General features: G+C 42.8%; 1 protein-coding gene across 1 annotated transcript in view; it reads right to left on the bottom strand.

Moving 5' to 3' along the window:
• The window catches only part of Lhfp (lipoma HMGIC fusion partner), a 220,133-nt gene that overhangs the window by 170,236 nt on the left and 35,803 nt on the right, over nucleotides 1–14,094 (bottom strand). The gene's annotated exons all lie outside the window — the stretch shown is intronic.

The raw sequence follows: 14,094 nt of genomic DNA, 5'->3' as shown, positions 1-14,094 counted from the left end.
GCACAATGAGCCTTAACACAGCTCAGTACAGAACCAGCTAACTGCTTCTGTGGCAACCGGTAGGAAGAAGTAGAAAGGACACAAAAGATTGCATCCATCCACTTAGGGTTTCTGAGTCTGAGAGATACAGGATGATCCAAATGCAAAACCAGAAAAGGAAACAAAACTTGAGGAGTGATTCTGCTACCTACCACGAGCAGCGGAAATAATGCCCAGAAGATGAGCCCAAATGGAGCAGGTGAAGAGACTCTGGCTGGCAGGAAGGACCTCACCCCAGCACAGCAAAGCTTAGGGCATTTCAGGTCTACACAAAGGAACCATGGAGGAGGGGGCAGGAGAGAGGTGCTAAGCCTGCTCGCCTCCCAGGCTTCAGGTAGCCCCAGGAATGGCAGGCTTTTGTCTTTGATTTCCAGGTCTTTTACATCAGAATCATAATTCTTTTCCTCAGATTCAGCTAAGAATCATTTTCATCACAATCTCTAATCACGGGCTTGTGGAGGGGTGTCACTACCTGAGAAGAAGTATTATCTATTTTTCCTTAACGTTCAGATTTCAAAAATGAATGACACCCAGGCACAGTTCTCTCCTCACTTAAAATTTATATTGAGCAGATAATGGCATAACTAATTTCCATAAGAATGTCCTTCATCATGGTATTGTATTTCTGGAAGGATTTTTACCCAATGCAGCAATGCCATGGGTCTCCCTGTGTTTAATATTATCTTTAGTCTGTATGTCAGCCATAATAAATTCATTCTTAGTTGCTCACTGGAGACAAACCACTCAATGGTTAACTTAAAGCCATAAAGTCCCTCAGGAAGGGACAGTAACTGGTAGATGTTATTTAGGATCCTCCATACCCTTACATCTTCATCTTACGTACTTTGAAAAACACACACACGAAATAACAAGGCTGGCCAGGTCAAGGACAGAAGGCAAAGGCTCATGTAGTTAGGGAATTTTGGCTCTGTGTAAGTGTGTGTGTGTGTGTGTGTGTGTGTGTGTGTGTGTGTTATGTGAACACATGTGCATGTATGTTATGGGAGTACATGTGCATGTGTGTGTGTTGTCTGAGCACATGTACATTGAGGCCAGAGGAGGACACTAGTGACCTCGTCTATTATCCTCTACCTTATTCACTTGAGCTTGGGTCTCACACTGAACCTAGACCTTGGGTGGTGGCCAGCAATCCCCAGTGAAGGGTAGCTGTACCCCGATGACAGTGTTGGGAATACAGGCTACAGAGACACATGTGCCCATGCCTGGCTTCATATGTGGGTGCTAGGTTCCAAACTCAGGTAGGTCCCCATGCTTATGAGCCAGGTTGCCTTGACCACCAAGCCCCCTCTCCAGCCCGTTTGCTTCTTTGCAAGCTGACTTGTTAGGATATGTTCACAGCTGTGTGACAGAAATCTGTGCATTCAAGAGGCATTTATGATAATCAATGCAGCAAGCATAATTGTCACAGAAAGATTCAAGGTTACAGATTCAGTGCATTAACCCCCCCTTTTACCTAACAGTTGGTGGATGCAGAGGACAAAACGCTACACCACAGGTACTAACCCTTAAGAAAGTCAAGATTCTAGACTAGACTGAGTCTTGTCAGCTAAACTGAAAACCTTCATCCTCCTTAGTAAAACAGATTCATATTATCCGTGTCTTGGTTAGGAATTAAATACATGCATGATCATCTCCTCAAGTGGGAAGAAAATCACAAAGATCTTAACAATTAGAACATGCCCCAGACTGACTAATAAAACCTCAAGAGTTTATTCACCATTATAAACCCAGACCCTTACCTAGTACAGACATCAGCAAGTAGAGACTAAAAATTCCGATTGATCTGAGATGGACGGACGTGCACTTTAAACAGCCTGTGTTTATAGAAAATATGCATGTGGATATTGATAAGGCGCTAAGTAATGCATATGGGAGGGGCTTGCAGGCAGAACACGATTTTATCTTTCATCAAAACCAGAACCAAAGCTGCAGGATAAACAGCATAAATATCATTGTTCAGAAACATTTGGGGCCATTCCATCATAGCAGTCACTTTAGAATATTGCAATTACAACTAATAATAAAAGGTAAATGAATTGGGGGCTAGGGAGATGGCTCAGTCAGTAAAGTGCTTGTTGTACAAACAAGGCTCTGAGTTCTGATCCTGCACACTCCCATAAAGAGCCAGGCATGGTGGTGTGCACCACTATTCCAGCACTAGGGACATGGAGACAAGAGGCACTCTCTGGCCAGAGAGTCTAGACAACCCGTGAGTTCTGTCTAGTGAAAGATCCTGCCTCAAAGAGGTGGCTAGCCATGGGAGAAGTCACAGGTATTAATGTCTGCCTTTATATGCTTGTAGGCTGCCTGCCCAGCACTGTGGGGTGTTACTCAGGACTCTACAGCACCTCCAGGTGAATGCTGTTGTGCTGAGTCCACAGGACAGGAGTAGAGCATAGAACAGCAGTTCTCAGGAAAGCCAGACATGCGTTCTTTCCGCCCGGCGCACTTTACCTCTAGACCTATCAATCTAGCTTTAGAGTAGTCATCGAAGCCGCTGAGATTACAGCGCTCTTGTTTTGAATCTGTAATTTGAAGGCTTGAAGTGATTGCTCTAGAAGAACCAAAACTGTTGAAATGTACCTTCCAGACTCGAACGGCAGATCCCGAGAGGCCCTTTCTGCTAGATATGTTCAGTTAAAGTCACTTCTAAATTATATATTTAATCAAGGTTCAAAATGACATATTCTGTTTGTTCAAAAATCTGCTAAATTGTACTACAAGTTATACATTCCTCTTTAAATGACTGCCATTTTGCCCATTCTTAGTGCTTGCGAGCACTTAAGTTTCAGCAATGTTTGATACACTAAAATGCTAAATATCTAGAATTTCCCTTCCAGTTTGTTAATAGTTTGTTTTCCTCTTCTCCACAGTCATAAAGATTTTGTATTTAATAATGACATTCTGGGGTTTGTGTGTTTCTTTGTGTTCCCGACTGTCTCCTGACCACTGAGCTGGCCTCGACATTGCAGCAAAGACTTTCATTGTGTGAGATGGTTTGACTAGTAAGACGTCACCTGTCTGATTATAGATTGGCATAAACTTAAAGAGTCAAGCACTTTCCTGGAGTAAACTTTACGTTTACTGTTCCTGTCTCTTTTCCCTCTGAGCTGCTGACCCCATGGCTGTCCCTACGATGTCCCACAACCCAGCAATCTACCTCTTACACAGATGACCCATCTGGGGTTGTGTTTTTCTTTTTTCCTAAGACAGCCTCATACTGTGACCCGTGGACCTGACAGTGTTCATCCCTCAGGGCCACATCAGGCTCCCAGTAGTTGAACCATGAAACACTTCTTGGTCATAGCAAATATGTGAGGTTTGAAGTCTTGCTCTGAACCCAAGGACTTCCCAGTGTTGGTGGCAAACAAAGGCTTCTTTAGGTTATGTGTTCCTCCTTCTCCTGCATCTCTGCTTCTTTGCTTTCACAGCTGCTTGTAACCTTTGCAAAGAGAATATAAACCCAGCGGAATGGGGAGAAACTTCCACACTTCCCTTTATTTTCATCATGGAAACATCTTTTCAGGTGCCAGGCAGTGGCCAAGTTGTCAAAAACAAAGATTTAGTAACAACCAGTTATTTCTATCTCTAATTGCCCTCTTCAATTATAAATTAATCTTTTTTTCCTGTGAGATGTATGGTTATAAAATTTAAACCAGAAAATGTGATTTTTCTGACTTCTTTTCTGCCTGGTTAAGCTTTGCTCGTTGACGGTCTGGCTGCTCACACAGGCTTGCATCTGCTTTCAATTCGAGTCCCCTGTGAGAAGGGTAGAGGCCATTTGACTGTGGGTTCATATTATAAAGCAAGGCAGAATTCAAACAGATGAACTGCTTGACCCACTCCTCACCCTTAGCCTTGGAGTCTAGGTGCGCTCTAGACATCTAAATATACTCTAACCCTGGCCTGATCCCCTAGCCAAGCTAAATATTCTTGTTACAGATACAGCAGCACCCTCCCCTTCCTGACAATGCCTCCCCTGATGTGCCCGAAAAGAACTAGACCTTCAGATTGTGCACGAGCTGAATGAGAAAGGGAAATGAAAACACTTCTCATCGGGACCCCTCCCCTCCTACTGGAGACCCCAAAGGAACAATGGCAGGGGCAGGAGCATACTGGTGAGCCTGGGAGACAGACTGTAGGCCACCCCACTGCCCCAGAGTCCAGCTACAAAAACAGTCCGGCATCCCTATAAACCTCCACTTATCACCTTATCACTTTACAAATGAAAATAGAACGTTCCCACCTTTCTCTTGTGATATGAAAATCATTTCCATTTTAGAGAAAGTGACTGGCAAGATAAAACAGCGAGGGATGTAGAATTTATGAGGTGCTTCCCGCACAGCTGGGCTACAATTCTTGCACTTGTCACCCCTGTTGACAAGCTTAAAATAAAACCAGGATTTTTATTTTTAGGTCTCTAGATAGTCTTCCTGGAATTTCTTATAAATCTATTTTTCCCCTTTGGCAAGAAGAATTAGCACAGCACTGAATGAACTAAATGAATAATAAGTTTATTTATTCTGTTGCTTAGATTTTTTTTTTTAGAATGGAAAAAAAATCCTGCATGACTTGATTTTCAAGGAATTACTCTATCTTGTCTAAAGAAAGATGGGTAGGAAGCCAAGGCAGTAAGGGATAGCATCTGTAACGGCAGCTACAGGGCAACCTTACTCTTTCTCAGCATCCAATCCACAGAAGTGCCACAGCCAAGCAAACACACACCCATGCCTACTCAACAGTACCCTAGTCCGTGACCCATGTCTACCCAAAGCCATACTCATTGGCAGAGCCCACGTTCAACAATAATTATTCACAAGTTCCTACAGATAGACAAACACCTCAAATGTTCATATGTCATGTAAGGGACACTCGTGATAAGGCACTGTACTGAGGCAAGCTCTCATTTAAAGTCTAAGGAAAGAATAAAAGCGATGAATACACCCTATTGAGTTGACTTAGTTGGGTACTCTTATCCCTAACCTTCTAACTGGAAAGCCAGGGTTTTAAAGTTGAATAACCTTAACTGACTAAGGACTGGGGTTGGGATTCCAGTGAATCCTACTCTCTTCTCCCTTTTACGTGCTTCAATGCACCGAGCAGTTTTCTTGGAAGCAAATAAATAAGTAGCCATGAACTCAAAGCTCTTATGATCAGGAGTGATGGGCAGAGAGGGATCCCAGATGAAATAAGCAATCACCACATGACACAAAAGTAATAATGTAAAAAAAAGTTTTGCACAAACTGACAGGAAGACTAAAATTATATGAAAGAAGTATTTTCTTTTTTGCCGAGGTTTGCCCAAAGATTAATCTACCCAGTCCAAGATAATTGAACATTTTCTTTATTTTTTGTGGGGGTGCTATAAGCTCCCTGACTATGGATTATTGGCTAGATCTATAATACCAGAAGGGAGTTGGTTACTCCTATAATTTTTGTATCACTGTTGCACCCATGAGCATAGCATGGCATGCCAGTTCTTTTTTTTTTTAATTATTGGGAAAGTTTTTATATATCAATACTACTTTTTTGGATATTTTATTTATTTACTAAGTGGATATTAGCCCAAAAATTCAACCCAAAATTCAATTCACAGACTATATGTAGCCTAAGAAGAAGGATGTGGATGCTTCCGTGCTTTTTAGAATGGTGAACAAAATAGAATGTTTTCCATGTGTTTCATCTATGTACATGGGCACTGTCCATAGTAGAAGCTCAATAAATAACTGTTAAATGCTAAATTAATTAGTATTAATTAAATTAATTAAGACTTCTCAGGTGAACAATATGTGAAGTTACTATAGAAGGCAGGTAACCAGGAAACCACATGTTGCTACATCCCACATAGGAGCTCCAGTGAATAGAAGGGATGTAGGAAGACGTATGCCTGGAGGTGAGGGCGCGAGCAAGCTGAGCATCACAGGCTGTACTTATGGGGTTGAGCGTCTTCCCATGTGGGATGAGACGACTTTCTCTCCTGGAAAAGATCCCAGGGTGTGCCATCAAGACCAGGGTCATCAAAAGACCCCATCCGCGTTGCGTTGTATCTCCAGTAAAGAGCATCCTCTGGAATGTGGCCAGTTGTAAGTCTTGACAAGCGAAATGAAATGCTACGCGCGTGTGGCTGAATCTGAAATATGGCATATGGAAAGAAGAAAGGATTCTTGGTGACATCAAAAATCCCAACCACAGACACCCGGAGACAAAGCTCCACCAGACTGCGTTGTGTCATGAGTAGAGAGCTAGTTAGAGAATGAAATAGAAGCCCCACTGGGAGCAAGCATCCCCCACTTGCTATAGACAGAGGAACACCAGCTAATTACGCACGGTAACAAGGATGGTATGCATGGGTGACTTCAACAACTTGGGCAGGACACGATGAACCACTTCCAGTTTTCATAGAACTATTGCCAAGCTAGGCCAAGACCATTACCACATGAAGCAAGCCACAGCTTTGATCAGTGACATTGGTGAGGAAAACGGGTTGACAGAACGGGCACAAAACAGTCTGGACATGGACCCTGCCCCGGGGACATGCTCTGAGTGAACAGTGCCTTCCTGAATATATTGCAAGCTATTTCTAACAGAAAAATGGGCAGAACTGTTGGAAGCAGGTTGCGTCTTCGGAGGGCACAGGGGAGACTTTAATGAACCTGTTGCTTCTGTGTAGATAGCTGTTCTTATAGTTTGTTCCCATCTGAGCAGATAGCTTTAAAAAACAAAACAAAACAAAACAAAACAAAAACAAAAAACAGTGAAATCTTTAGGGCACACTCAGGAAAAAATGGGAGAGATTATTTTAAATTAACAAAATGTTCCTTGATGTCCTCTTGAGATTCCAAGACAACTCAAGCCAAAACATTTTTTCTGAGAATGGTGCATGGGCATTTGGACAAATAAGTGTCCATGCAATGGTATATTTAAGTCAAGAATGTAAAACAGCAGGGTGTCGGGGCAAAGGCTCCTTAGACCTCAACCAGGTTCCCTTTGAGACCTTCCATACCTAAACACACCTGTGAAACAGGGCTTGTGTCCCCCAAGGCTTTGCAAATCTCCCCTCCAAACTTCAACTATCACACAAGGAGTACAAGATACTCAACTACAGAACAAACTGTTGATGCTAATACACACACACACACACACACACACACACACACACACACACACACATATATAATTTCACCATTCAACCCTCAGCTACAAGAACACTCAAGAAGGCAGAGAGTCTGAGCTGGGAAGTGGCACAGTTGTTACAGTGTGCGCCACAAGCAAACAACCCAAGCCCAACCCAAGTTCAACTCCCAGAACCCCAACTTAGAAAGGAAAAGAAAACAAAGACGATGGACGGAAAGTGACACCTTGACTTGACCTCTATCTTTCCCACACACACAGAAAGAAAGGAGAATCCTGTGGCTTAGGGCTAATGGCATAACCAAAACTCACCGAGTGCCCTTTGTCAGTGTCCTTCACATACAGCTGCCAAAAGCCACGATGAAGACAGGCCTGGCTTGGATAGTTTCCAGAACCCTTTGTACACTTTGACTTTTTTGATTATCTATTCTTGGTTTGTGGTTCTGAAAAGTCACAAGCCAGATCTACTCAAAGTATACCACCATCAGTGTTGATATGGATGATGGGAAGTCTGGAAGTTATCCGAACCATCTTCCCTTTGTGCTCATCCCCTGCATGGCTAGAAACTTCCTGACCGATAACCCTTCCTCCCTCCAGTCCAGCCCAAACCGATTTCTGTTGTGATAAAAGAGCAGAAGACAAAAAAAAAAAAAAAAAAAAAAAAAAAAAAAATGATGCTGACTTTATAGCTGCCCCCACTCAACCCCCCAGTGGCTTCCAAGGGGGTATTACAACACATCTAAATTCATTGCCCGCCACAGCTCAGCCCCAGTTGATGTTTTCCAATATAGCAACTGCCACTGCTCAACAAATACCAGCAGTGGTTTATTGACTTATTTTTGTTACAGTAGAATCTTTCCCAGAAAAATCTGAAACATAACCCAAATCGCATAAAACAAATAAAAATATATCATTACAATGTTGTGTCAGAATTAAAACCTGCATCAGCTCCTTTCTATAAAGCCCTGAGCTGTTGCCTCTTCTCATGTACGTACTCCTAGGATCAAAAGGAAAGGAAAATAAAGTTGTTCTCTGTGTTTGAAAATAAGAGGCATAAGATGCATAGTTATCTTTAATAAGGAACCTGTAAGTACGGTATGGTGGTAACCCCAAAGGCTGCCACTCTTAGCCATGTGTAAGAACATTTGTTAGGTGTTCCAAAGAGAGAGGTCACAGCCAAATAACAGTGAAATACATCCCACACCATTCTTCTCTCTGAAAAACAAAGAAGCATAGTTGATCCTCATTGAGTGACTTGAAAAAAGAAAATCGGCTGAAGTCATTTGACCCAGGACTTTTCCAAACCCGCTATCCCCTAACCCTGCCCCTCACTGCTTTTGTTGAAGTGCTGGTGAATGCGAGGTTTCTGAAAAGCAGTTTGGAAAATATGCTATAACTAATATACACTATAATGGCCGGGCTTACCTTAAGCCATCTATATTTCTGAAACACAAAATTGAATAAATAGAAGGAGAAAAATACATAACAATCTTGGACTGTAGGATGCTTCCAAAAAAACCCATATTATGTTCAATATTTGATTCCAGAAGAGATATGGATGTGGGTGCTTTGGTTCCTATCAACATCTAGTCATGGGGTGAATTAATTAGGGCACCATCCTTATTGGTGAAACAAAGAATGGCCCCCAGCCTTAAATTCAGGAGCCTTAATGAGAGGGGTAGCATCCTAGATTGGTGAGATGACCATTATCAACATGTGGCTTTCCCATTGAGCTTGAGGTGACAGCTCCTGTTTCCACCATTACATGGGTATCCCCACAGTAACTTTAGCACCAACAAAGATATGATTTCCCTTACAGCACAGATGTGCCAGCATGACTTCCACCTACATCTCATTAGTCTGAACTTCATTACCTCCCACACATAGGAGCCAGAAACAACCTCCCTATCCAGGACACCAATGGTGTTTCCACAGAGACAGTTGAGTAAAAGCTAGTGGCCCCACTATCCCTTGAGGCTTCTGTAGATCAGAGATTTTTGGTGTGCTCTGCAGGGACCTAACCCTCCCTGTATCTACAGCGCTTCTGAAATTGTACTGCTTTCTTTATGTCCATATGTGCCTCAGGGTAAGAATGACAGAAGGACACCTCCCTTCCTTCACTTCATAGACAATGCTTCCCGTGTCAGTGAGCTTCCCACTGACAGAAGAACATGAAAGAGGTTCAGGTTTATTTGTACTCTTGTCTTCAGAGGACCCAGTCCATGGCTCTGCTCATGGGAGGGAGAGCAGAAAGGCGCAAAGGTGGTCACCACATAATGGCCAGGAAGCAGCGTGAGGGATGAGAAGAGGACTTATTGCACAAGAACATGACCTACTGACCTATTTTCTTCTGCTATAACCAGAAAGCAGCATGAGGGGTCAGCACAGGATTCAGTGCAGAAGGGCATGACCCACTGACCTATTTCCTCGTCTTCCAAAGTTTCTTGAACCTCTCCAAACAGTGTCACCAGCTAGAGGTCAACCATTAGATATGTGAGTCTTGTATGGTGAGGCTTGGGGACTGTGATGGTTTGTATATGCTCAGCCCATGGAGAAACACTATTAGAAGATGTGGCCCTGTTGGAGTAGGTGTGTCACTGTAGGTGTGGGCTTTAAGACCTTCATCCTATCATCCTGGAATCGAGTGTTCTGCTAGCAGCCTTCAGATGAAGATGTAGAACTCCCAGCTCCTCCTGCACCATGTCTGCCTGGATGCTGCCATGCTCCTGCCTTGATAATGGACAAAACCTCTGAACCTCTAAGCCAGCTCCAAATAAATGTTCTTTATAAGAGTTGCCTTGGTAATGGTGTCTGTTCACAGCAGTAAAACTCTAAGACAGGGACACTTCTTAATCTAAACCCTGACATGTCCCTCCTGTTGCCAGCTGTCAAATCTCCAATTGAAACGGCTGGCTGTGATAGTCATGATAATCTGGGGTCAGCACACTGAGTTGTGCCTATCATGGGCTCACAACCTCAATACAAAACATGTATGTGCCCCTGTGGTCTTGAGCCTAGTTAGAGCATTCAGAAATATCAAAATTGGGTTTTTTCCTTGCTTAGAATAACCTCTTACACAGGAAAATTAGATTTATGACAGCAAAGAAATATGTTTTTCAGTGATGACAAATAAAAGACAAGAGATAAGTATTTTAGCATGAAGCTCACCTTGAGGCAATTTGGCAATAATCACAACTACTTATAAAATTGCCAGTCTTCATTCTTTTCAGGAGTCTACAGCACAAATAGAAGTTGATCCTGTTCCAATAGAAAATCTGTCTTTTATGTTCTTTAGGGTCAGGAAATTGGTATTCTCTTGTTACTCTCCTACCTCCACCCAACAAGTTAGACTGCTTTATATAGCAAGCTCCTGGCTCATGGGTGGCAGCTAAGTATGAATGTGGAGTGCACCCCTCCTGATGCTCTCTCTGACTCACGCACATGCCCATGCGCACGTGCGAGCGTGCGCGCACACACACATACACACACACACACACACACACACACACACACACACCACATGTGCACGAGAAGGGGGGGCATCTCATCTCATCACTTGGATCCCTGCTGGTGAAGCCTTTTTAAGAGGTTGTAGAGTCTTTTGGACATGGGGTCTAGCTAGGAAACACAGGACCATAGGAGCAGGCTTTCGGGGCTATTGACTAGCTGTCCTTCTGCATCCCTCTCCATATCCTGGCCTGTTAGGATGAGAACAGTTGCAGCCATGTTCCCCTGCTGCCTTGAATCCTTGCCAGAACTGATCACACCTTGCCTAAGTATGAGTCGGAACAAAGCCAGCCTCCCTCCCTTACGTAGCTTCTTTCATTCGCTTTGACACCATGACAAGAGTAACTAATACAAACTTTGCAAAGCATGCTGGTATTAAGCATTTACGTGACTGTGTGTGGCTGAGAGACAGTGACCGAAAGCAGATGAAGGAGACTCCTAGAATTAACTGGAATAAAAATTTAAATTTCCTTCTTGCAACTGGGCAGTGGTGGCGCATGCCTTTAATCCCAGAACTCAGGGGACAGAGGCAGGCACATCTCTTGAGTTTTAGGCCAGCCTGGTCTACAGAGCAAGTACTAGGAGAGCCAGAGTTACATAGAGAAACCCTGTCTCGAAATACTAAAAGAAAAAAAAATTTCTTCTTGCGCAGCCCTATAAATGTTCAAAAATTTATATTAAAAAATTTCAAAATGTCTTTTTAAAGACTTGATAATTTTGTTTTATGTGTCTATGTTAGTGCCTGTCTGTCTGTACATGCATTGGATGGTACCTGCCAAGGCCAAAACAGGCCATCAGATCTCTGGGAACTGAAGCTATAGGCAGTTGTGACTACAAGATACAGGTGTTGGGAACAGAACTCGGGCCCTCTGTAAAAGCAGGAAGTGCTCTTAGCTATTAAGCCATCTCTCAACCCTCAAAATATCTTATAAGTTAAATAGTCAAGATTTCAAATATGCGAATGGTAGGTTGTCATTTGTTGAGAGGGATTGGAATAAAAAGTATAAGTATATCCTGTCACGCTTATGGATGTCCTGCATACGTGAATGGTAAGAGCAGATGTCCTCTGGGGAGACCTGAGCAAATAGTGATTTTTTTCTTTTTTACTCTATGTCATTAATAGTGCTATAAATGTGCAGCACACCCATGCATTACCTGTTCAAATAAATCAGTGGTGATAATTACATGTTTTCATATTGTTACTGAATTATTTCCACTTGAAATGTTACCCATGTTATTTTCCTATGGCTATCATAACTGGCATCGTAAAAGGAGAAGATCTTGTTCTGTTAGAGTTCTAAAGGCTAGAAACGCCTAGGGTTCAGGAGGACTATGCTGAAAGCTCTGGGTAAGGACCCCCCCTTACTTTGTTGTAGTGTTCCCAAAATTCCCCATTGTTCTAGGGACCCCAGTCATATTAGATTAGGACCCACTCTAATGCTTCCATCCTGGCTTGACTATGTCCATAAGGGGGCATTTCTAAACAAGGTCATACTCACAGGTACCTGGAGCGAGACTTCAGTACTTTTTCAATGCCTGGCACCACCATAACCACGCCACTGCAGGTCAGGGCCCATGCATCTTCTTTCTCTGCCCCTACATTTTGCTCTGAACACAATACAGCAAAGGTGTATTGTGACCCTACATTAGGTGACCCTAATGGCTACCTATCTGCCTTTAGTGATTTGGCTAGTATCATAAGTAGTAAAAATTAATTTCTTTTTAAAAAGATCTATGTATTTTATGCATGTAAATACACTGTCACTGTCTTCAGGCACATCAGATTTCATCCCATCCCATCACAGATGGTTGGGTTGCTGGGAATTGAACTCAGGACTTCTGGAAGAGCAGTCAGTGTTCTTAACCACTGAGCCATTTCTCCAGCCCCCAAATTAATTTCTTATTGGAAGAAATCTTGGCAAAAATTCATTTGTATCCACTTTGATAGGGAATCAGACCATTTGTATAAAGCACTGAGCGACAATCTCAAGAGCTTGATGAGGCTGCTTTATGCATTCAGACCTAGTACACACTCTCTGCTTTACTGGCTGATGGTTTTTATCTGGTTGAAGACGCTCTAAATACATATGTACTATTTTAAATGTTATAGCTAAGGTAAATAAAATAGAAATTAACCTGAAGATTTATTAAATGCAGAGTATCATCCTCATGTGGTGATTTTATCCTTTTCTGAGGGTCACAATTACCTACCTGTTCTTGGTTATTAAAGTGAATAAGCAATCAAGCTCTGGTCACAAGACAGAGGGAGCATGGGGTCTCACAGAGACCACTAACAAGCCAAATAAAAACTCAAGGAATAAATGAACAGAATAAGCATTTTTAACCATCTCTGAAGAGTGCTTGATTAATGACTTCAGTTCTGCGCTTGATGCTTTGTCAGGAGGAGGAGGAAGGCGGGGTAATCACATCCCTCTGTCTTTGAATGCTGTGTGTCTTTTTATCTTGTGGGCAGAGATCTACTTGCTTGTCAGGTAATAGCCCTGTGTTCATATGAGCCAGCAGCAAACTTCTATTACTAGGAAAGGATGTTTGCCCTGGAGCAAGTTCTAAAGAGTTAAAGAAATACACACTGTCCTGTCTCTCTTTGACACTCTTCAGGTCTTGCGTTCAATACAATTATGCATCCATTTGATGACTGTGAAGCTATGGAGACCATGACAGAAGAGGAGGAGGCATGATCCTGGTTATTTTTTTGTGATTATCTGTGGTAGCCGTGGAGTTGAATCACTCAGATCTCCTCCATGAAGGATGCAGAGTCCATCCACAGATAAGTTGCAACCTCTTCATCCCTCCTCTTCCACGGCACTCAGCCAATGAGTGAGCAGCACAGGTGTATGAGACTCAATCTCACCTGTCCAACTCAAGGTTCTTCTAGCAGGCAATGCTTATTCAGAGAGTCCCGCTCCGCCTGGCTGAGACCAGAACTGTAATGTACTCTGAGATCTTCCTGCCTGTCCTTCTTCAGTCACTTCAGGAAGGTCAGATGCCAGCCCAGTTTGCAAATCCCTCCTCTTTTCCTCCCCCTCCCTTCTTATCATTCACCAGCATTTCCTATTACTCATTCAATTTATGTGCATGGCACCTGAGAAGAACACGGTTGAAATTCTACCTTGAGTAGTGAAATAATAAATTTTGGCTTTCCCCTGCTTGTCTCATAGGCCAATCATAGGCCATGTCCTATGAGAGAGCAGTGGCTATTTCAATTAACTGTCTTCCTACTCATAGGGGTCTTTGGGGCCTCTTAGAGTTCATTCACTGTCTACAGTGTCTTCCTCCCTCTTGTTCCAGCTCTCTTCTTGCTTGAAATGCATTCCTGCTTGAAGATGATAGGGCAGATTAGGTCACTGATAACTCTGCTTTCATAGTGCTAAATAC

The sequence above is a fragment of the Mus musculus genome, chromosome 3 (assembly GCF_000001635.26).
Source record: "Mus musculus strain C57BL/6J chromosome 3, GRCm38.p6 C57BL/6J".
Classification (NCBI taxonomy): Eukaryota; Metazoa; Chordata; class Mammalia; order Rodentia; family Muridae; genus Mus; species Mus musculus.
The sequence above is the reverse complement of the archived record's forward strand: the minus strand, read 5'-3'. Positions and strand labels throughout refer to the sequence as shown.